General features: G+C 36.0%; 1 protein-coding gene across 1 annotated transcript in view; it reads right to left on the bottom strand.

The window, feature by feature from the left end:
* LOC124788796 (BAI1-associated protein 3) overlaps window positions 1-22,061 on the bottom strand; it is a gene marked incomplete at its 5' end in the record, with an annotated part of 518,896 nt that overhangs the window by 57,715 nt on the left and 439,120 nt on the right. The gene's annotated exons all lie outside the window — the stretch shown is intronic.

The raw sequence follows: 22,061 nt of genomic DNA, 5'->3' as shown, positions 1-22,061 counted from the left end.
ACTTATATCTTATAATACGCATCTAACAGCAAATTATTTGACAACTTTAAAACATTGCTGAAAATAATATTACAACCAACAACTATAGACAGCAATAATAGTTTACTCAAAGTTGACATATATTCATCTACATCATCAGGAAACGTATTGACGAAGGCAATAAAGCCAAAATAAGCTTACATACTAAAATAAAATATCAATCAGCATATTGTTTTCCACTTCTATACATATCTCAGGGACCACTGATGAGAAATAAGAGTTATTGCATGTAAGGCATGGTAAGTGATGTGCTTTATTCATCTCTATTCATGCTGGTTGATAGTTCCAAGATAAACTGATAAATGGCAGCTCAATCTCCAATTGCAATTCTTGCTAAAGCTGCCAATAATAGTAACAAGTGAGTATTCATGACAGGAAAATGCTTTTCATGGATTATTTGTATGAATCTAGGATGATGTGGATAACTACGACTCAGATAAGGATTCTGAATACGTTCCTGAGTGGAAATGCACCTCAAAATATGTTGCTAATCAGGTAAATGCGAATACTTATTTAAGCAAGTGGACAATGTTAAGTTGTATCCCTTAGCATAGTTTGTGAGAATTTACATGACAGGGTATGTTAAAGGCCACTACTGCAGAAATTGTTAATGCAAATCTTAATATCAAAAAGTGAAACAATCTGGACTTTTAAATTTGTATTTTTGAGAGATTTTGCAGTAATGTTTCATTAATTCACCCCTCAAGAAAACAGTGGTAAGCCAAAGCAAACCCATGTCAGGTGTACTTATTTTGCAAATAAGCAAGATTAAGCACTCACTGACAAACTTTTAAGAATATAATTTTGGGAAGAATTTACCATTTTAAAAATATGTCATTACTGTAGACATATTGTAAAACAAGGGTTTTCTGATTAAAAAGAATCAAATTGCATGTACCTGAAATATCTTAGTTATATTTTATTGAAACTTTACTTGCAGTTTTTTCAAACAACCAACTTGTCCCTTATCATTGTTTACAGTCAACGTTAACAGATCACAAAAACTGTTAAAATCAATGTAATCTCATAATATTGGGAGTGTAGTGCTTTTTAAATGGTTTATGTTTTGTTTATCATCTGTGATTGTGAGCTACAAAATAAAAGAATTTTGTATTTAGGTTGTAATTTGTTAAGAGGTCAAAACACACATTATAAGCTACTCCTACAAATTATCTCATAATTTAGATTTAAAAATTGAAGATTCATGTTAGTTACATGACAAGTAGCAGTGGTTACTGTAGAAAGGCAAACATTCTTAAGAATGTAGATTCCTGTTAAGCAATTGATAAATATTGAGATGGTGATATAAATATTAAGTTTACAGCAGTAGACAAGCAGCAGCTATTTGATATAACTGAGAAAGTAAGAGATTTTTCTTTTTTATTGTAAGTAATAGTGTTTCTATATGGCTATATTAAATTCAATCTATGTAATTAGCAGTCTTCGAAATGGAGGTAAGAAGGAAATGACAAGTATTTTGGACAGGTCAGGAAAACTGCTGGTGAATCCTGTTGATGCCTTGGGCAGATGGAGGGAATATTTTGAAGAGTTGCTCAATGTAGGTGAAAATGCGTTCAGTAATGTTTCAGATTTCGAGGTAGAATGGGGTAGGAATGATGATGGAAATAGGATCACATTTGAGGAAGTGGAAAAAATGGTCAATAGACTGCAGTGCAATAAAGCGGCTGGGGTGGATGAAATTAAGTCAAAACTCATCAAATGCAGTGGAATGTCAGGTCTTAAATGGCTACACAGAATAATTGAAATGGCCTGGGAGTCGGGACAGGTTCCATCAGACTGGACAAAAGCAGTAATCACACCAATCTTTAAACATGGAAACAGAAAAGATTGTAACAACTACAGAGGTATCTCTTTAATCAGCGTTGTGGGTAAAATCTTCGCAGGTATTGTTGAAAGGAAAGTGCGAGTATTAGTTGAGGACCAATTGGATGAAAATCAGTGTGGGTTTAGGCCTCTTAGAGGTTGTCAGGACCAGATCTTTAGCTTACGGCAAATAATGGAGAAGTGTTATGAGTGGAACAGGGAATTGTATCTATGCTTTATAGATCTAGAAAAGGCTTATGACCGGGTTCCTAGGAGGAAGTTATTGTCTGTTCTACAAGATTATGGAATAGGAGGCAAACTTTTGCAAGCAATTAAAGGTCTTTACATGAATAGTCAGGCAGCAGTTAGAGTTGACGGTAAATTGAGTTCATGGTTCAGAGTAGTTTCAGGAGTAAGACAAGGCTGCAACCTGTCTCCACTGTTGTTCATATTATTTATGGATCATATGTTGAAAACAATAGACTGGCTGGGTGAGATTAAGATATGTGAACACAAAATAAGCAGTCTTGCATATGCGGATGACTTAGTTGTGATGGCAGATTCGATTGAAAGTTTGCAAAGTAACATTTCAGAGCTAGATCAGAAATGTAAGGACTAAGGTATGAAGATTAGCATCTCCAAAACGAAAGTAATGTCAGTGGGAAAGAAATATAAACGGATTGAGTGCCAAATAGGAGGAACAAAGTTACAACAGGTGGACGGTTTCAAGTACTTAGGATACATATTCTCACAGGATGGCAACATAGTGAAAGAACTGGAAGCGAGGTGTAGCAAAGCTAATGCAGTGAGCGCTCAGCTACGATCTACTCTCATCTGCAAGAAGGAAGTCAGTACCAAGACTAAGTTATCTGTGCACCGTTCAATCTTTCGACCAACTTTGTTGTATGGGAGCGAAAGCTGGGTGGATTCAGGTTACCTTATCAACAAGGTTGAGGTTACGGATATGAAAGTAGCTAGGATGATTGCAGGTACTAGTAGATGGGAACAATGGCAGGAGGGTGTCCACAATGAGGAAATCAAAGAAAAACTGGGAATGAACTCTATAGATGTAGCAGTCAGGGCGAACAGGCTTAGATGGTGGGGTCATGTTACATGCATGAGAGAAGCTAGGTTACCCAAGAGGCTCATGGATTCAGCAGTAGAGGGTAGGAGGAGTCAGGGCAGACCGAGGAGAAGGTACCTGGATTCGGTTAAGAATGATTTTGAAGTAATAGGTTTAACATCATAAGAGGCACCAATGTTAGCACTGAATAGGGGATCATGGAGGAACTGTATAAGGGGGGCTACGCTCCAGACTGAACGCTGAAAGGCATAATCAGTGTTAAATGATGATGATGATGATGATTAAGCAAAAACATAAAATAGCAATTTAATTATAAACACTATGTACAGATCTAATTATTAAGAGCTGTTCCTCTTTTAAGGTTCACCCTTATCTCATTTAATATGGCCTCTGAAGATTATCTTCATAATGGGGTCAATGGAACATGATGAATGAATACAGTCAGAGAAAATAATATATACACTTTTATCAATTTCATTTATTTATTATCCATCTTTAACATTTCAACATAATCTACATTGTCATGTTGTGTAAAACACACACACTTATACCAATGCTTATATTCATCACAAAAAAGTTATTGTAAAATACATACAGTGTCCAGTCATATTAATGTGACCACCTGTTGAAAGCCTGAGTAAACATCTTTTGTAGTTTGGACCACTGTGCAGGAAGAGAATCAGTTTGGTTCTGGAAGGCACTGACAGGAATGTGGAGGCATGCTGACTCTGGTGATGTGGCCAGCTGCACTATATTTCTCAGTTGAGGATCAATGGCATGAACAGCCTGATCAAGATGGTACCACAAAATCTTGATTGGGTTTAAATCTGGTGTGTCTGATGGTCATGGGAGTATGGTAAACTTATCCTGGTGCTCTTCTAACCAAACACGTACACTGTGAGCGGTGTGTCCTGTGGAGGCAGGACTGCATTGCTACCATGAGCGTACACATTTGGGTGTCTGTGTGATTGTGCCTATGTGAATGTGTGTACTCTTACTAGAAAAAGAGCAAGAGCTCGAAAGATAACATTAACTGTTTTCTATTATGTGTTCCCATGTACCACACACCAGTTATCTATAGAAAAGTGGTTTTATGTATCTTCCCATCCAGTAATTTCCATTATTGTTAAGTATCCTTACACCTTCTTTAGATGACTGTTTTGACCACTGGAAATTTCTGATGCAATAGTATCATGACTGGAGACTGTGTGGCCATGTGGTATGTCTTTCATCACTGGAAACAGTCAAAAATAACTTGGACCCAGGTCAGGTGGGTAGGGATTGCAAGAAACCTCTTCAACATTGTTTTCATGAAGAAATTTCTGCATAGCATTCAGTTAATATGTTGTCCCCCTCCCATGAACCATGGACCTTGCCGTTGGTGGGGAGGCCTGTGCACCTCAGCGATACAGACAGCTGTACTGTAGGTGCAACCACAATGGAGGGGTATCTGTTGAGAGGCCAGACAGACATGTGTTTCCTGAAGAGGGGCAGCAGCCTTTTCAGTAGTTGCAGAGGCAACACTCTGGATGATTGACTGATCTGGCCTTGTAACACTAACCAAAACGGCCTTGTTGTGCTGGTACAGCGAACAGCTGAAAGCAAAGGGGAACTACAGCCGTAATTTTTCCCAAGGGCATGCGGCTTTCCTGTATGATTAAATGGTGATAGCGTCCTCTTGGGTAAAATATTCCAGAGCTAAAATAGTCCCCCATTCGGATCTCTGGGTGGGGGCTACTCAGGAGAACATTGTTATCAAGAGAAAGAGAACTGGCGTTCTGCGGATTGGAATGTGAAAGTCAGATCCCTTAATCGGACAGGTTGGTTAGAAAATTTAAAAAGGAAAATGGATAGATTAAAGTTATACATAGTGGGAATTAGTGAAGTTCGGTGGCAGGAGGTACAAGACTTCTGGTCAGGTGAATACGGGGTTATAAATACAAAATCAAATAGGGGTAATGCAGGAGTAGGTTTAATAGTGGATAAAAAAATAGGAGTGTGGGTAAGCTACTACGAACAGCATAGTGAATGCATCATTGTAGCCAAGACAGACATGAAGCCTATCCCTAGCACAGTAGTACAAGTATATATGCCAACTATCTCTGCAGATGACGAAGAGATTGAAGAAATGTATGATGAGATAAAACAAATTATTCAGATAGTGAAGGGAGATGAAAATTTAATAGTCATGGGCGACTGTAATTTGATAGTAGGAAAATGAAAGAGAAGGAAAAGTAGTAGGTGAATACAGAATGGGGGTAAAGAATGAAAGAGGAAGCCGCCTGATAGAATTTTGCACAGAGCATAACTTAATCATAGCCAATACATGGTTTAAAAATCATGAAAGAAGGTTTTATACATGTAAGAGGCCAGGAGACATTTCCAAGGGAGATGTGGACTCTGACCACAATCTGTTGGTTATGAACTGTAGTTAAAATTGAAGAAACTGCAAAACAGCAAGAATTTAAGAAAATGGGATCTGGAAAAATGAAAGTACCAGAGGTTGTAGAGAGTTTCAGAGAGAGCATTAGGGAAGGATTGACAAGAACAGTGGAAAGAAATACAGTAAAAGAAGAATGGGTAGCTTCAAGAGATGAAAGTAGGTAAAAGGGTCAAGTAGGTAAAAAGATGAGGCCCCAGGAGTAGACAACATTCCACTAGAAATACTGATAGCCTTGGGAGAGCCAGCCATGACAAAACTCTACCATCTGGTGAGTAAGATGTATGAGACAGGCGAAATACCCTCAGACTTCAAGAAGAATATAACCCCAAAGAAAGCAAGTGTTGACAGGTGTGAAAATTACTGAACTATCAGTTTAATAAGTCATGGCTGCAAAATACTAATGCAAACTCTTTACAGATGAATCGAAAAACTGGTAGAAGCCAACCTTGGGGAAGATCCGTAGAAATGTTGGAAGACGTGAGGCAATACTGACCCTACAACTTATCTTAGAAGATAGGTTACGGAAAGGCAAACCTATGTTTCTGGCATTTGTAGATTTAGAGAAAGCTTTTGAAAATGTTGACTGGAATACTCTCTTTCAAATGCTGAAGGTGGCAGGGGTCAAATACAGGGAGTGAAAGGCTATTTGCAATTTGTACAGAAACCAGATGGTGGCCATAAGAGTTGAGGGGCATGAAAGGGAAGCGGTGGTTGGGGAGAGGGTGAAACAGGGTTGTAGTCTATCCCCGATGTTATTCAATCTATATATTGAGCAAGCAGTAAGGGAAACAAAAGAAAAATCTGCAGTAGCAACTAAAATCCATGGAGAAGAAATAAAAACTTTTAGGTTTGTCAATGACACTGTAATTCTGTCAGAGACAGCAAAGGACCTGGAAGAGCAGTTGAACAGAAGGGACAGTGTCTTGAAAGGAGGATATAACATGAACATCAACAAAAGCCAAATGAGGATAATGGAATGTAGTCAAATTAAATCAGATGATGCTGAGGGAATTCAGTTAGGAAATGGGACCCTTAAAGTAATAAGTGAGTTTTTCTATTTGGGGAGAAAAATAACTCATGATGATTGAGGTAGAGAGGATATAAAATGTAGACTGGCAATGACAAGGAAAGCGTTTCTGAAGAAGAGAAGTTTGTTAACATCGAGTATTGATTTAAGTGTTAGGAAGTTGTTTCTGAAAGTATTTGTATGGAGTGTAGCCATGTATGGAAGTGAAATGTGGACGATAAATAGTTTGGACAAGAAGAGAATAGAAGCTTTCAAAATGTGATGCTAAAGAAGAATGCTGAAGATTAGATTGGTAGATCACATAACTAATGAGGAGGTATTGAATAGAATTGGGGAGAAGAGGAGTTTGTGCCACAACTTGACTAGAAGAAGGGATCGGTTGGTAGGACATGTTCTGAGGCATCAAGGGATCACCAATTTAGTACTGGGGGGCAATGTGGAGGGTAAAAATCGTAGAGGGAAACCAAGAGATGAATATACTAATCAGATTCAGAAGGATGTAGGCTGCAGTAGGTACTGGGAGATGAAGAAGCTTGCCATTGCCAGTCTACATTTTATATCCTCTCTACTTCAACCATCATCAGTTATCTTACTCCCCAAATAGCAAAACTCCTTTACTACTTTAAGTGTCTCATTTCCTAATCTAATTCCCTCAGCATCAACTGACAATTCAACTACATATCATTATCCTAGTTTTGCTTTTGATGATGCTCACCTGATACCCTCCTTTCAAGACACTGTCCATTCCATTCAACTGCTCTTCCAAGTCCTTTGCTATCTTTGACAGTATTACAATGTCATCAGTGAACCTCAAAGTTTTTATTTCTTCTCCATGGATTTTAACACCTACTCCAAACTTTTCTTTTGTTTCCTTTACTGCTTGCTCAGTATACAGATTGAACAATATCGGGGAGAGGCTACAACCCTGTGTCACTCCCTTCCCAACCACTGCTTCCCTTTCATGTCCCTCCACTCCTATAACTGCCATCTGCTTTCTGTGCAAATTGTAAATAACCTTTCGCTCCCTGTATTTTACCCCTGCCACCTTCAGAATTTGAAAGAGAGTATTCCAGTCAACATTGCGAAAACCTTTCGCTAAGTCTACAAATGCTAGAAACGTAGGTTTGCCTTTCCTTAATCTTTCTTCTAAGATAAGTCGTAGGGTCAGTATTGCCTCACATGTTCCAACATTTCTACGGAATGCAAACTGATCTTCCCCAAGGTCGGCTTCTACCAGTTTTTTCATTAGTCTGTAAACATTTCGCGTTAATATTTTGCAGCTGTGACTTATGAAACTGATAATTCGGTAATTTTCACATCTGTCAACACCTGCTTTCTTTGGGATTGGAATTATTATATTCTTCTTGAAGTCTGAGGAAATTTCACCTGTCTCCCACATCTTGCTCACCAGATGGTAGAGTTTTGTCAGGACTGGCTCTCCCAAGGCTATCAGTAGTTCTAATGGAATGTTGTCTACTCCCTGGGCCTTGTTTCAATTCTGGTCTTTCAGTGCTCTGTCAAACTCTTCACGCAATATCATATCTCCCATTTCATCTTCATCTACATCCTCTTCCATATCCATAATATTGTCCTCAAGTACATCACCCTTGTATAGACCATCTATATACTCCTTCCACCTTTCTGCTTTCCCTTCTTTGCTTAGAACTGGGTTTCCATCTGAGCTCTTGATATTCATACAAGTGGTTCTCTTTTCTCCAAAGGTCTCTTTAATTTTCCTGTAGGCAGTATCTATCTTACCCCTAGTGAGATAAGCCTCTAAATCCTTACATTTGTCCTCTACCCATCCTTTCTTAGCCATTTTGCACTTCCTGTCGATCGCATTTTTGAGAATTTTGTATTCCTTTTTGCCTGCCTCATTTACTGTATTTATGTATTTTCTTCTTTCATCAATTAAATTCATTATCTCTTTTGTATATATTACTATAAGGATGCAAATCAGGTTTGCTTTAAATACATGCTGTAATGGTTGTGAACATTAGTTACCTTTGAGACTGGACTTGGTGAGTTGATGTTAGTCAAGAATGGCTTAAAGGTGATGAAGACACCATTATCAACATCCCACTAAGTTTGAATGAGGTCATGTAATAAGGCTACAAGAAGCTGGATGTTCCCTCTTTGATATTGCAGAAAGACTTGGCAAGAATGTAGCCACTGTATGTGATTGCTGGCAGTGGTTTGATGATAATTTACAGTTGCCAGAAGACTGCGTTCTGGATGACCACGTGGCACTATCCAGAGGGAAGAACATCATGTTTGCCATATAACTCTGGTGCAGCACAGTGCATATGCTGCAGTAATTTGAGCAACAGTTGTCATCACAGACACACAAAAAGATGTTACAAATTGGTTAGTTCAAGGACAGCATCCAGCTAGAAGCCTTGCAGTGTGCGTTCCACTGGCCCTAAACCACCACCATCTGTGACTTACAGGTGTCAAGTGAGAGGTCATTGGACAACATGGTGGAGGTCTGTTGTTTTTTCTGATGAAAGATGGTTCCGCCTCAGTGCCAGTGATGGCCATTTCTTGGTTAGAAGGAGGCCAGCCGAGGGTCTGCAACCAACCTGTCTGCGTGCTAGACACACTAGACTTACACCTGGAGTTACGGTCTGTGGTGTGATTTTATATGACAGCAGGAGCACTCTTGTGCTTATACCAACACCCTGACTACAAATTTGTACGTAAGTCTGGTGAGCTGACCTGCTGAACTGCCATTCATGAGTGGCATTCTAGGGGGTGTTTTCCAACAGGACAACACTCAACCACATACCGCCATTGTAACCCAACATGCTCCGCAGTGTATCGACATGTTACAAGGGCCTGCTCTATTGCCAGACCTGTCTCCATTTGAGTACATACATGACATCACAGGACAATAACTCGAGTGTCCTTTACAAACAGCATTAACCATCCCTGTATTGACCAACCATATGCAATAGGCATGGGACTCCATCCCACAAACTAACATCCAGCACCTGTACAATACAATGCATGCACATTTCCATGCTTGCATTCAACATTCTGGCAGTTAACAGGTTATTAATGTACCAGAATTTCACATTTGCAATGATCTATCTCGCACTTACATTAACCTGTGATCCTGCAATGTTAATCACTTAAATATGTTACCTAGGCAAATGTTGTTTCTGAAATTTCATTACTCTATAGTAACTATTTTTTGGTGTTGTGATTTTTTCCCTGTGTACATGAAATATTTACCTATATGTGAGATATATGTGACATATGCGTACACTGCAAAGCTGAAGGCAAAAAGATAGTACAGGAAAAATAATAACAATAATTCAGTACATCTTCATAGTCTTTGACTATTTAAGGTGGAATAAGATGTCATGATGTGGAATCGAGAAAATGTATTCCGAGTGAAATGCTTGTAAAAATCTACAATCTTTCTGTTATTATTGAATTTGTTATTAATTTCCCTGTCACACTACAAGCTATTTACTTCAAGCTGCATATCAAAGTGAATGTCATTCAGATGGCTGATTGTATCAGTAGATAATGTAAGGTGGTGATCTCAATCCCGTATTTTAATCATTAATGAAAATCACCTCAGCTGTAATTTTCCATATTTATTGTCTTATAACCAGTTTTGTTTCTTTGAACATCTTCAGGCTGCTTTATACTAAATCCTCACCGAATTGTGCTGAAGACAAGGCGTAGATGGTCAGGTTGTTGTCTTTACCATTATATATGGCAACTAGACTATCTATGTCGCGACTTCAGCACAACTTGGTGGGTGAGGTATAGTCTTCCTGAAGATGCTGAGAAAAGTGAAATTGGTCATAACACAATAAATGTCAAAAACACAGATGAGGTGGATTTCATTAATCGTTAATAAAAATAAAATGAAAGGTCACTTTTCCATTAAGACTGTTTAGGTTCAAGAATACATCTGTTACTCATTTCCACAATCATATCTATCTCATAAAAAATCACTTTAACAGCTAGCCCCTACAGTGCCAGTGCACAGTACCATAATATGACAGCCATGTTTGTTAGCTGTTGATATCTTCAAAAAGTTCTGTAATTAGCACTACTGAAGTCTATACTCTTGTACATCATTAACTGTATGAATTATATTCCATTTCGTTTCTCAAAGTTTCATTCTTTGCAGGTACAGTTTCCTGGTGGGTCATGAAGAAAACCCCTCTGATTTCACATGGTGGTGGAAGTAATTTTTATTTTCTCATTCAATTGCACTTCAACTCTTAATTTATTTGCAACATGTCTGGCACTCTGTCTGTAGACACGCAAACTGTTAAATTCAGAATCTGAACCAGAATTATATTGTCTCATAACATACAAGTTAAATCATTGATTTTATGTACAGGAGACTCATCAGCATATAACTATGATAAATTATACATGGAATACAGTATTTTTCACATAATCACAATAAAATCTGAATATTATTTATTATTCTTGTTTTTATCCTGCTCAGATGATCAGATCATTAAAAAATTCATCAACAGAGTAATAACATTTCTGCACCAGGGTGCTACACAATTCTCTTTTTACTGCCTCTGTTTGGACATTTCTAAAATTTGTGTCTTTCAGTTTATTGTATACTTTTGTTCCCATATATTGTGGAGTCTGTGCAAAAAGATTTAACCTGTATGTAGGCATCATGAAGCTTTCCTTTTTTCTAGTTTTGTAACTATGCTGGAAATTATTTGACAAAAGGAGTTTAGGCTTATTATTTGTGAAAAGAATCATTTCATACAGATACAATGAGGGAACGCTTAGTATCTTAAGATCTCTTAATAATGGCTGGCAAGATTCTCTTGGCTTTGCACTGCATATGTTTCTCATAATTTTTTTCTGCAAAGTTAATATTTTTGTCATGTTGCTAGCATACCCCCAGAAGACAATACCGTATCTCACTACTGACTCAAAGTAACTTTGGTATACTACCTTTTTTGTGTCTAAACTAGTGACATTGGCTAAGATTATCATAGCAATGCCAGGCTGTTTAGTTTATTTTTTAGATAATCTATGTGTGAGGACCATATTACATCAGCATAAGCAGCTATTGGTTAAGAATTTTCATCTTTATTGCATCAAAATATTCAAGGACTGAGAAATAAAATTAATGACTTAACTATCTGCATGAATTAGAGTCTTCAAACCCAGCTGACATAATCTGCTTCTCTGAACATCATGTGACCACTGGTTACAGGGTTTAGGTTAGCATCTCACTTTTGTAGATCAGAAATGGAGAAAGGAGGAGTTGCCACATTCATTAGGAACTGTCATAAATTTAAGAACATAGACATTCATAAATTTTGCCTAGAACAGCATATGGAAGCATGTGCAACAGAATTAGAATTTCACAAAAAAATCCTTCATAATATTAAGTGTATATCGAGCACCTGCAGGTAACTTTAATCTGTTTGTAAACCACCTTGAAGCTGTACTGGCCGATTTAACAACCAAAAACAAAGAAATAGTGGTTGCTGGTGATTTCAATGTAGATTTCCTTAAAGACTCTCCCAATAAGAACTTATTTGAGTTAGTAACACTATCATTCAACTTAATTCCCACTGTAAAGTTCCGCACTAAGGTAGCCACTTGCTCACAAACAGCCATTGATAATATCTTTATAGAAAAGTCCAATGAACAAAATTATATTACAAAACCAATAGTCAATGACCTCTCAGACCATGAGATGCAGTTCCTTCTGTTAAATGTTAATACTGAACAGGATATAAAATCTGTTAAATCTGAGCTCAAGAGGGTAATCAATAAGCCAAAAATTGATTATTTTAGGACACTCCTCAGAGACATTCACTGGACTGATGTTTACAGTGCTCATGGCATGAATGAAAAATATAACACTTTTGCTAATAAAGTGCTCACCTTATTCAAACACTGTTTTCCCTCAAAACTTACCAAGATTAGAGCAAAGTCTACAAAAAAAGCCATGGATTACTTGAGGAATGGGGGTATCTTGTAAAACAAAAAGAAAGCTGTATCTGTCAATCCGAAACAGTTCTGATGTTGATGCTATATAGCACATTACAAGAAATACTGCAAAATATTAAAGACTGTAATACGGATGTCAAAGCAAATATATTACAAGGGAAAAATAGTCATATCAGATAACAAAATAAAGACAATATGGGATATAGTGAAGGAGGAGACCGGTAGAACCAGACATGAAGAGGAACAAATGGCATTAAGAGTAAATGTTACATTGGTGACAGATGTGTATAGTGTTGCAGAATTTTTTAATAAACATTTTATAGCTGTTACCAAAAAGATGGGGTTGTCAGGTTCGGTAGATGCTGCTATGGAATTCCTCTGACTAGAAGTTCCAGGCAACTTCCATACTATGAATTTGACCCTCACTACCCCAACAGAAATAATGTCCATCATAAAATCTTTAAAATCAAAAACATCTAGTGGGTATGATGAAATATCAACAAAGTTAATTGAAGAATGTGATTCTCAGCTAAGTAACAATTTAAGGTATCTGTGTAACCAGTCATTTATCAGTGGAATATTTTCTGAATGGCTGAAATATGCTGAAGTTAAGCCACTGTTTAAGAAGGGAGATAAAGAAATAGCATCAAATTTCCGTCCAATTTCACTGTTGCCAGCATTCTCAAAAATTTTCGAAAAAGTAGTGTACAGTCGGCTTTATAACCATCTTATCTCAAATTACATACTGTCAAAGTCACAGTTTGTTTTTCGAAAAGGTTCTGATATTGAGAAGGCTATCTACACTTACAGTGAAAATGTGCTTAGTTCATTAGACAAAAATTTCAGGCAACTGGTATATTTTGTGATCTGTCAAAGGCATTTGACTGTGTAAATCACAATATCCTTTTAAGTAAATTAGAGTATTATAGTGTAACAGGAAATGCTGCAAAATGGTTCAAATCTAATATATCTCTGGCAGGAAACAAAGGGTGTTATATGGAAAGAGACATGTGTCAAGCTATCAGGCATCATCCAACTGAGAAATAATTACATGTGGGGACCCACAAGGTTCCATTTTGGGGCCCTTACTTTTTTTTGTGTATATCAATGACCTTTCATCAGTAACATTACCAGATGCCAAGTTCGTTTTGTTTGCCGATGATACAAACATTGCAATAAATAGCAAATCAAGCATAGTCCTAGAAAAATCAGCTAATAAAATATTTGTGGACATTAATCACTGGTTCCTAGCCAGTTCTTTCTCACTAAACTTTGAAAAAACACACTACATGCAGTTCAGAACTTGTAAGGGGTGTCCCACGAGTATATGTCTAACATACGATGACAAGAAGATAGAAGAAGTGGACAGTGTTAAATTCTTGGGATTACAGCTTGATAATAAATTCAACTGGAAGGAGCACACCACAGAACTGCTGAAGCGTCTTAACAAATCTCTGTTTGCAATGCGAATTTTGTCAGACATAGGGGATATAAAAATGAAAAAGCTGGCATACTATGCTTACTTTCATTCCATAATGTCATATGGGATTATTTTTTGGGGTAATTCATCAAGCCAAGCTAAAGTTTTCCGGGAACAAAAATGTACAGTAAGAGTTACATGTGGTGTGAACTCAAGAACATCCTGCAGAAGCCTGTTTAGGGAACTAGGGATACTAACTATTGCTTCCCAATATATTTATTCCTTAATGATATTTGTCATTAAAAATATATCACTTTTTCAAACCAACAGCTCAATTCATGGAATCAATACTAGAAATAAGAATAATATTCACAAGGATTTAAAGTAACTTAGTCTTGTACAAAAAGGTGTGCGTTATTCAGGAACACACATTTTCAATAACTTGCCAGCAGCCACAAAAAGCTTAACAACCAATGAAATTCAGTTTAAGAGAAGTCTAAAGGATTTATTGGTGGCCAACTCCTTCTACTCCATTGAAGAATTTCTCAGTAAAACTAACTGATTTGTGTGTGTGTGTGTCTATATATATATATATATATATATATATATATATATATATATATATATATATATATATATATATATATATATATATAATGGAAGGAAACATTCCACGTGGGAAAAATTATATACAAAAACAAAGATGAGGTGACTTACCGAACAAAAGCGCTGGCAGGTCGATAGACACACAAACAAACACAAACATACACACAAAATTCAAGCTTTCGCAACAAACTGTTGCCTCATCAGGAAAGAGGGAAGGAGAGGGGAAGACGAAAGGAAGTGGGTTTTAAGGGAGAGGGTAAGGAGTCATTCCAATCCCGGGAGCGGAAAGACTTACCTTAGGGGGAAAAAAGGACAGGTATACACTCGCACACACGCACATATCCATCCACACATACAGACACAAGCAGACATATTTAAATATGTCTGCTTGTGTCTGTATGTGTGGATGGATATGTATATATATATATATATATATATATATATATATATATATATATATATATATATATATATATATATAACTTTTTATTATAAATTCAGTGGATTAGTATTTGTAAAATGACTTTCATATAGTGTTCATTAAAAAATGACGCTCATTCCACTTGGGACCTGTGGAATGGTACATTAGCTTATTTGTTTTAGTTGTAAATATTTGTCATGTATTGTTGTTTTTCTGACATGTTCCACATCCTGGAGGACCTCCTCACTACAGATCAATTGGAATGAAAGTAAATCTAATGTAATCTAATCTAAACATGATAGGTTTCTGTACATTTTCATTCCTAAGACTAAAGTCTTGTCTTGTACATGCTCTGCTTCATTTAGATCCTGGCTTCTGTGCATAATGTGAATATCATTTATTTGAGACTGTTTTGTCTTAAATGGCATCAGCTGTGTTTTTGAAATATTTAGCTTCAGGCCATTTAGATGGAACCAAACATGTAGAGTTTCTATGACATTACCAAGAATTTCTTCTATGTTTTTATTTTCTACCAGTACTGATGTGTCATCAGCAAATAAAACTGAATGATAATTTACATTTATGGGAAAGTCATTTACACAAAAAACAAGGATTAGGCCCAGAATTGAGCCTTGTGGTACTCCCTGTGAGATGGTTCTCCACTTCGAGGAGTATTTCCCTTTGCTTTCTCTCCATTAGATGTGACTTACACCACTGTAAGGCGTTACCCATAATTCCATATTTTTTCATTTTATATAATAGTAAGGAGTGATTCATGCAGTGAAGTTCTTTGGATTAGTCACAGAAGATTTCTGCAGCTTTTTGTGACTTGTCCAAAGTGGAACTAACTTTAGTCACAAATTTATTGATTGCATGAATTGTACTTTTGCCTTTCTGGAATCCAAATTGATTTTTTGAGGTTACATTGTATTTGTAGCAGAAATTTTGAATTTGGATTGCAACAATCATTCCAAATATCTTAGAAAACACAAGAAGAAGGGAAATTGGATGGTAGTTTCCCATATCATCTTTGGAGCCTTTGTTAAACACTGGTTTGACTTCTGCATATTTTAGAAATTCTGGAAAGTACTGTTCTTCAAGTGATTGATTAATTATTTTGTGTAGTGGGTGTGCTACTATATTTGTAGCTGCTTTAATGACTTTGGCAGGTATTTCATCCCATCCCACAGAATTTTTATTTTTTAGGTTTAGTATCATTTTTTCTACATATTTTACTGTATCTTTTGTTAACTTTAATCAGGCTCTCATTCTTGCTCTGATTTGAGCCAAACAAATGTACATTATCTTGATAAGAGACTACATCAACATCAGATTTTGCTACATTTATGAAGAATTTATTAAAATTTTCTGATATCTCAGCAGGAAGTACAATTATTTTGTCTTGTACCTTTATTTTAGAGATTTCCTGGTTGCTAGATTTGATTCCGAGTTCAGATTTGTCCCTGTCCATACTGCCTTGGATCTATTTGTGTGTTTTTTTAGGGAATTTAATGTTTGCCATTTCCTTTGCTGCTTTTGCAACCTTCTTAAATAGTTTTTTATACGCTTTAACATAGTTTATGAACTCAGGACCCTTATCTGATCTCAGCTCAGTATGTAGCTCTCTCTTTCCATTGCTATATATTTTTATGCTAGTGGTAATCCACTTTAGTCTATTTGTTGCTCTTGTTGGGAAATCTATGGGTGGAAATGTTTCATTGAGGACATGTAAAAAGCTGTTTAAAAACTTATCAAAATTTTCTGAACATGAGTTTTCTTTTGTAATGACCAGTCTACCTTATTTAATCTATAAAAGAACAAGTTTATGTTTTCTTCACTGAAATGCCTTTTCATGAATCATCTCCTCCCTTTTTTTTGCTATTTATTTTTTGTAAGTTTAATTTTATAAGCAGAGCAGAGTGATCTGAGATACCTAGGTTTAAAGAGAATTTGGCAGTGTCCTCAAATGTATAATTTGTTAAAATATTGTCTATGCATGTTGCTGTTCACTAATTTACTCTGGTGAAGTCAGTGAAATTTAGTCTAAAGCCATAGTCTTGAATTATGTCAATATACTTAGTTGGCACGTTTGTTTTGTTTCCTGTATCTATGTTAAAATCAGCTACAAATTTTTTCCTATTTTCTTTGGTGACTTTATATAGGAGACACTGGAATTTATCTAAGAATAATGTATTTACATCAGTACCTGGAATTCTGTATGTAGAGATGATGATGATATTCTGTTGTTCTAGCTCTAGACAACAACTTTCAAATACAAGCTCTTCATTTAGATATTCAAAATTGTCTCTTTCTTTGTATTCCAATAAATTGTTAATCAATATACAGGAGCCTCCATGAGTACTGTTTTGCCTACAAAAACAACTAGCTATCCTAAAGTTTTCTAACTTATTTAAAACTGTGATTGAATCATTTGTGAGCCAGTGTTTATTTAGCCAAATGACTTTGACGTTTCTTCCTTGTGAAAGAATAATTTGTAGCTCGTCAATTTTTGTGGTTTTACCATGACAATATGTTGAATTTAGTCTGTTTATGTACCAGTGCATTAGGAATGAAGACTTATACTTACTTATAGTTTCCAGCACATCTTCCCTTGAATAGCCCCCTTCATTTTTACTGTTGAATTTTTCTTTCCAGAGTGATGTTTTACACGAATGATGTAACATTTCTCTGGAGCCATTTACCATAAAAAATCGTTGAGGTTCTTTCCTTTTACGAGTGGTGTGGGTTGATGTGTAGTGAGTTAGTGTGTCACATGTGATTTTTGAAGTTTTATCTTGGGGCACTGTAGCTAAACTTGTTGGAAATCCTGTTTTTGCTTCTTCAGCTTTGTCTCAAATCATTGAAGTATCTGGTTCTTCAGTTGAAGCTGATAATTCCGTTTCTGCTGCTATAATTGTAGGTCGCATTAAGCCAGGCTGATTTTGATTCAGTTATTTCAGTATTACATCACATAGTGCTTCTTTGCCTTTCATTTTTCTATGCATTCCACGGGTAGTGAAATCTTCCCTTTTTTGGGTGTCTGCGTTAATATATGTTGCATTGCTGAAAAACTTACAAATTTTTTCGATCTTTCGGTTAGTTGCTTCAATTTCTGAGTTTACACACGATGTTTTTATGAGGTCATGTCTCATAGGTATGCTTGTTGCAAACACTTTCATGTCTGTAACCTTTTCAAGTGCTTCCCTTAAAGACCTCAATGCAAACTAGTTTGCATTGCTGAAAAACTTACAAATTTTTTTGATCTTTTGGTTAGTTGCTTCAATTTCTGAATTTACACACGATGTTTTCATGAGGTCATGTCGCATAGGTATGCTTGTTGCAAACACTTTCATGTCTGTAACATTTTCAAATGCTTCCCTTAAAGATCTCAATGCAAACTTCACCTCGTTTTTGTAGATATCATTTGCTCCACCTAAAATAATGCAAGAGTTACAACTTCCTTGGTTGATACATGTGTCAATGTATCAAGTAACTTCCTGTAGTGGAGCACCTGGTGTCACGAATCCAACAACACTTTGATTTATTATTTTTTCATTCATAATTTCTGCCAATCCTTTTCCATGACTATCAGCAAGCAGATAAATAATGCCAGCATCTTGTTTTACACATTGACTGTTGTTTGTTGTTTTCGGTTTTGAAACTTTCAGTTGAATATTTGCATCACTTTGTGTATTTGTTGTTTCTGCTAGCACACTGAATCTGTTTTTACATATGATATTAGGTTCATGTTTTCTTTGAGAATGTGACACTTTGAGATTATTGTGAGGTAAGTTTGATTCATTTTTCAATAACACACTATAACTTTTTTTGCACATGCCTTTTTGTTTACTTATAGTTTTTTGCATCATATTTTTGTTAGATGGCTTTATTCCATAATTTGTTGCATTCGATATGCACACATTGTTTTGTTGCAATACAGTTTCACTGTTTTTTTGAGATTTTACTTCTTGAATGCTGTCTTCTTCTGTCACTGTTTTCCACTTATCTGTAGAGATCAGGTCTTCTTGTTTCATTAGCGTCTCACTTTTTCCCATTTGAAGTTTTTCAATATCCTGTTTTAGGGCACCAATTATGAATTGTAAACTTGTTACACGTTCATTTAACTTTGATATCTCATCCTTATAATTCACACATGCTTTCTTTTTTTCACCTAAATTTACTTTTCTTCACGGGGATACATGACATATTTTCACACTGGCCACTATCTTGATAACCCTGCATTTCCTACACTTTCTACAAAGCTGTTAAGAATGTCCTTTGTTGCTACTAACACGTCTAGTACCTACTAGTAGCAATTTTCGACCTCAAGTTCACTGTTAGTATGTCTGATAAAAATGGCTAGCTACATCATAACAAACTCTTTAAACAGATTTATGAGCTGAATGTGAACGTCGCCCACCACATCATGTATGCAATACATGATCATCTGAGAAAGGAGCCCTGCAAAACTGAAGATTCCTCCCACAGCAGACTGAAATGCAAAGACATTGTCAATGTTACACAAGCCAACTAGCTTAGGTGGCTCCACTGAGCCTCCCCCATTTCACAGTTGGTGCTTCTCCTATGTGTCTTGACCACAGTATGCATACAATTTTTCCCTTACTCTGCACCAAGCTGCAATTGCTCAGCTCGTGAGCAGGAGCATGAGCAGGTGCAATTGCTCACACTCAAAATCAAGGCATTATGAAGCTCTGAGCCACAAAATCTACAGATATCAAGCCAAAATAAGAAAAGCAGAAAAATAATAAATACATGCTTTTGTTAATAACCATGTTAGCCGACATTTTGGAACAGTAATGAAGCAAGTACCAGAATTTTCAGAATAGAAATAAAACTGGGTAAAGAAAAGCTATCAGTGGTGAGGCTGGAAATGACATAGCCTTTCTGGTTGTACAAGGAATACTAAAAGTACTGAAAGAAACAAGTAAGTTATTTACCACATAATTTGGGCTAAGGATAAAAGGAGCAAAAGGCAAAGATTATGAAGACTGGAGTACAATATTATAATAATGAACTAACATAACCATTGTGAGGCTTGCAAAAACAGTTAAGTAGTTCTGGTATATAAGAAGAAAGATTAGAAAGGGTTGTGAAAACAAGGGACTAAATTAGGCGTAAATATTGACCATGGTAGAGATTCATTGGTATTAAATATTGATACAGTGTAACCGAATTAATTTCTGAAAGTTGCAATGGAACAGGTCAGTGGATCTTCTTTCATCACATACTGGAGTGTATGATAAATGTGACAAATAACATCACCATCCAATAAAGTACAAATTGCAAGTATGAATGGCAGTCTTCCATTTATTCTAGTTTTGGTGGCATAATTAAACTGGGATAAAACACACATTGAAAATAGTATTTATTATCTTTCAGAAAACATAATTATTTTTCATATTTTTGTTCCAATTCAAAATTGTAATTCCACTTGAGACTGTTGTGATTATTGTTGTTTTTGTCATTTATTCCGAGAACATTTGTAAAAGAAATGCTTAATCATAAATGTATTTTTCTGGCTGTACAAAATCAATATTCTGTAAGATCACTGTGCTTCGAGTAGTTGCATCTTTTTTCTTCTAGAGTTAACTTGTTTTGGTGTGAGTCATTGGTTGTCTGGAGTGTAATTGTACTGTTGAAAGTTGAAGTTGTCTTGTTGAACAATTGTAATGTTATCAGCAAGGTAACATGGAAATGCAAAATATGGAATGAAGAAAATAAAACAGGCAGAAGGACAAAATCAATACAAGACATATTCTTATATAAAAGACAAAAGTCTTATCATACTTTCTAAATGTGAAATTTATTCTTTCAGTGATCCATGTTTTACAATGAGCCACATTACTGATGAGGAGAAACAAGAAGCAGATGAGTAAAATGATTTTTATTGTTATTTGATCTTCCTTCTTACTTAAAATTGTTGTACTGTACTAGTAGTGAGGTAGCCAAAAAGTGCACTTGATTCAGTAAAAGAGGGAATGGTTGTAATAACAATACAGCACTAAGCTGAAAGTGAATCACAGTTCATATAGAAAGTGATGAAATATCAATTGGAAGCACTTAAAAGGTATGTTAAAAGTTTGGTGGATAGACCAAGCATGAAGTAAATTCACAACAGAAAGAATAGCAAAATAACAAGGCAATGGAAAACCTTTGGCAAAACGGGGACATGTTAACTGGATATGTGCTGTGCCAACTGTGAAAAGTTAACTTTGCACTGGAACGCACAACAAAGTGGGAAATGCTGTCAACAGATATTATTAGAATATTTTGGCAAGATTATGGATGGTGTCAGTTGTGCTAGGTATGCAAAAATGAAAAAAAGTTCAATATAAGAAGATATGAAAAGGAGAGAACCTACCATACAGATCAGCAACAAAGTTCAATTAAGAATTTGAAAATACTTTTCATGTCAATGGATGAAGAAGTAGACTCAAAGAATGACTTTATTAAAGGTTCGTCTTTGGTGGTATAGTGAGTGATGTAAATTATTTCTGTGCCATTTTGTGTCTCTAAACAATGATGTCTACATTTGTGAGTCTGAAAGCAACTGGAAGAGTCAGTAGTGGAGGAATTATGAAAAACATGCCATTTACAAAAGTCCCTGTTTTCCTCTCAGGAAGGACTACATATTTGTCAATTCTTATAAATGGTACAATCAGTTAACTACACATAACTTGAAACTAGTACTGACACACTCATTTTGTTCTGTAGATCCTATCAAGAAGGAAATCTTCAGGGATGTGGAATAAGTCAAGGCATACATTAACAAAAGGGAAAAATCTCTCAAAAACTGGAACAGCACACTATATAAACTATAAAATACCACTGTTCTGCTCCTTTCTCCTTGTGCTTATGACAGCTAATTTAAGTTAGTAAATTACAGGATATGCCCCACTCTGAGAAAAAACTGCTGCTGCCTAAATTATCTCTTACTGATAGCTTAATATTTACATTAATACATTAGTATTTCTTAAAGAAAGTATCTACCTGCACCTAGAACAACAAAAGCTTTACAATACAATGCTAGTCATCCTGTACCTACATAATGACCATTTGTAGCTGTCCTGCAGATACCTGGTGTTTCAGTGACTGAATCTAGATAATTTAATAATTTGTATGGGTATTCAATGAACTTTGTTTGCAACTTCCTTTTAAATTGGGATGGATTCACAAATTCTTTCTTTAGGTTGGATGGGAAATTGTTTAAGA

Source organism: Schistocerca piceifrons, chromosome 3 (genome assembly GCF_021461385.2).
Source record: "Schistocerca piceifrons isolate TAMUIC-IGC-003096 chromosome 3, iqSchPice1.1, whole genome shotgun sequence".
NCBI lineage: Eukaryota > Metazoa > Arthropoda > Insecta > Orthoptera > Acrididae > Schistocerca > Schistocerca piceifrons.
The sequence above is the reverse complement of the archived record's forward strand: the minus strand, read 5'-3'. Positions and strand labels throughout refer to the sequence as shown.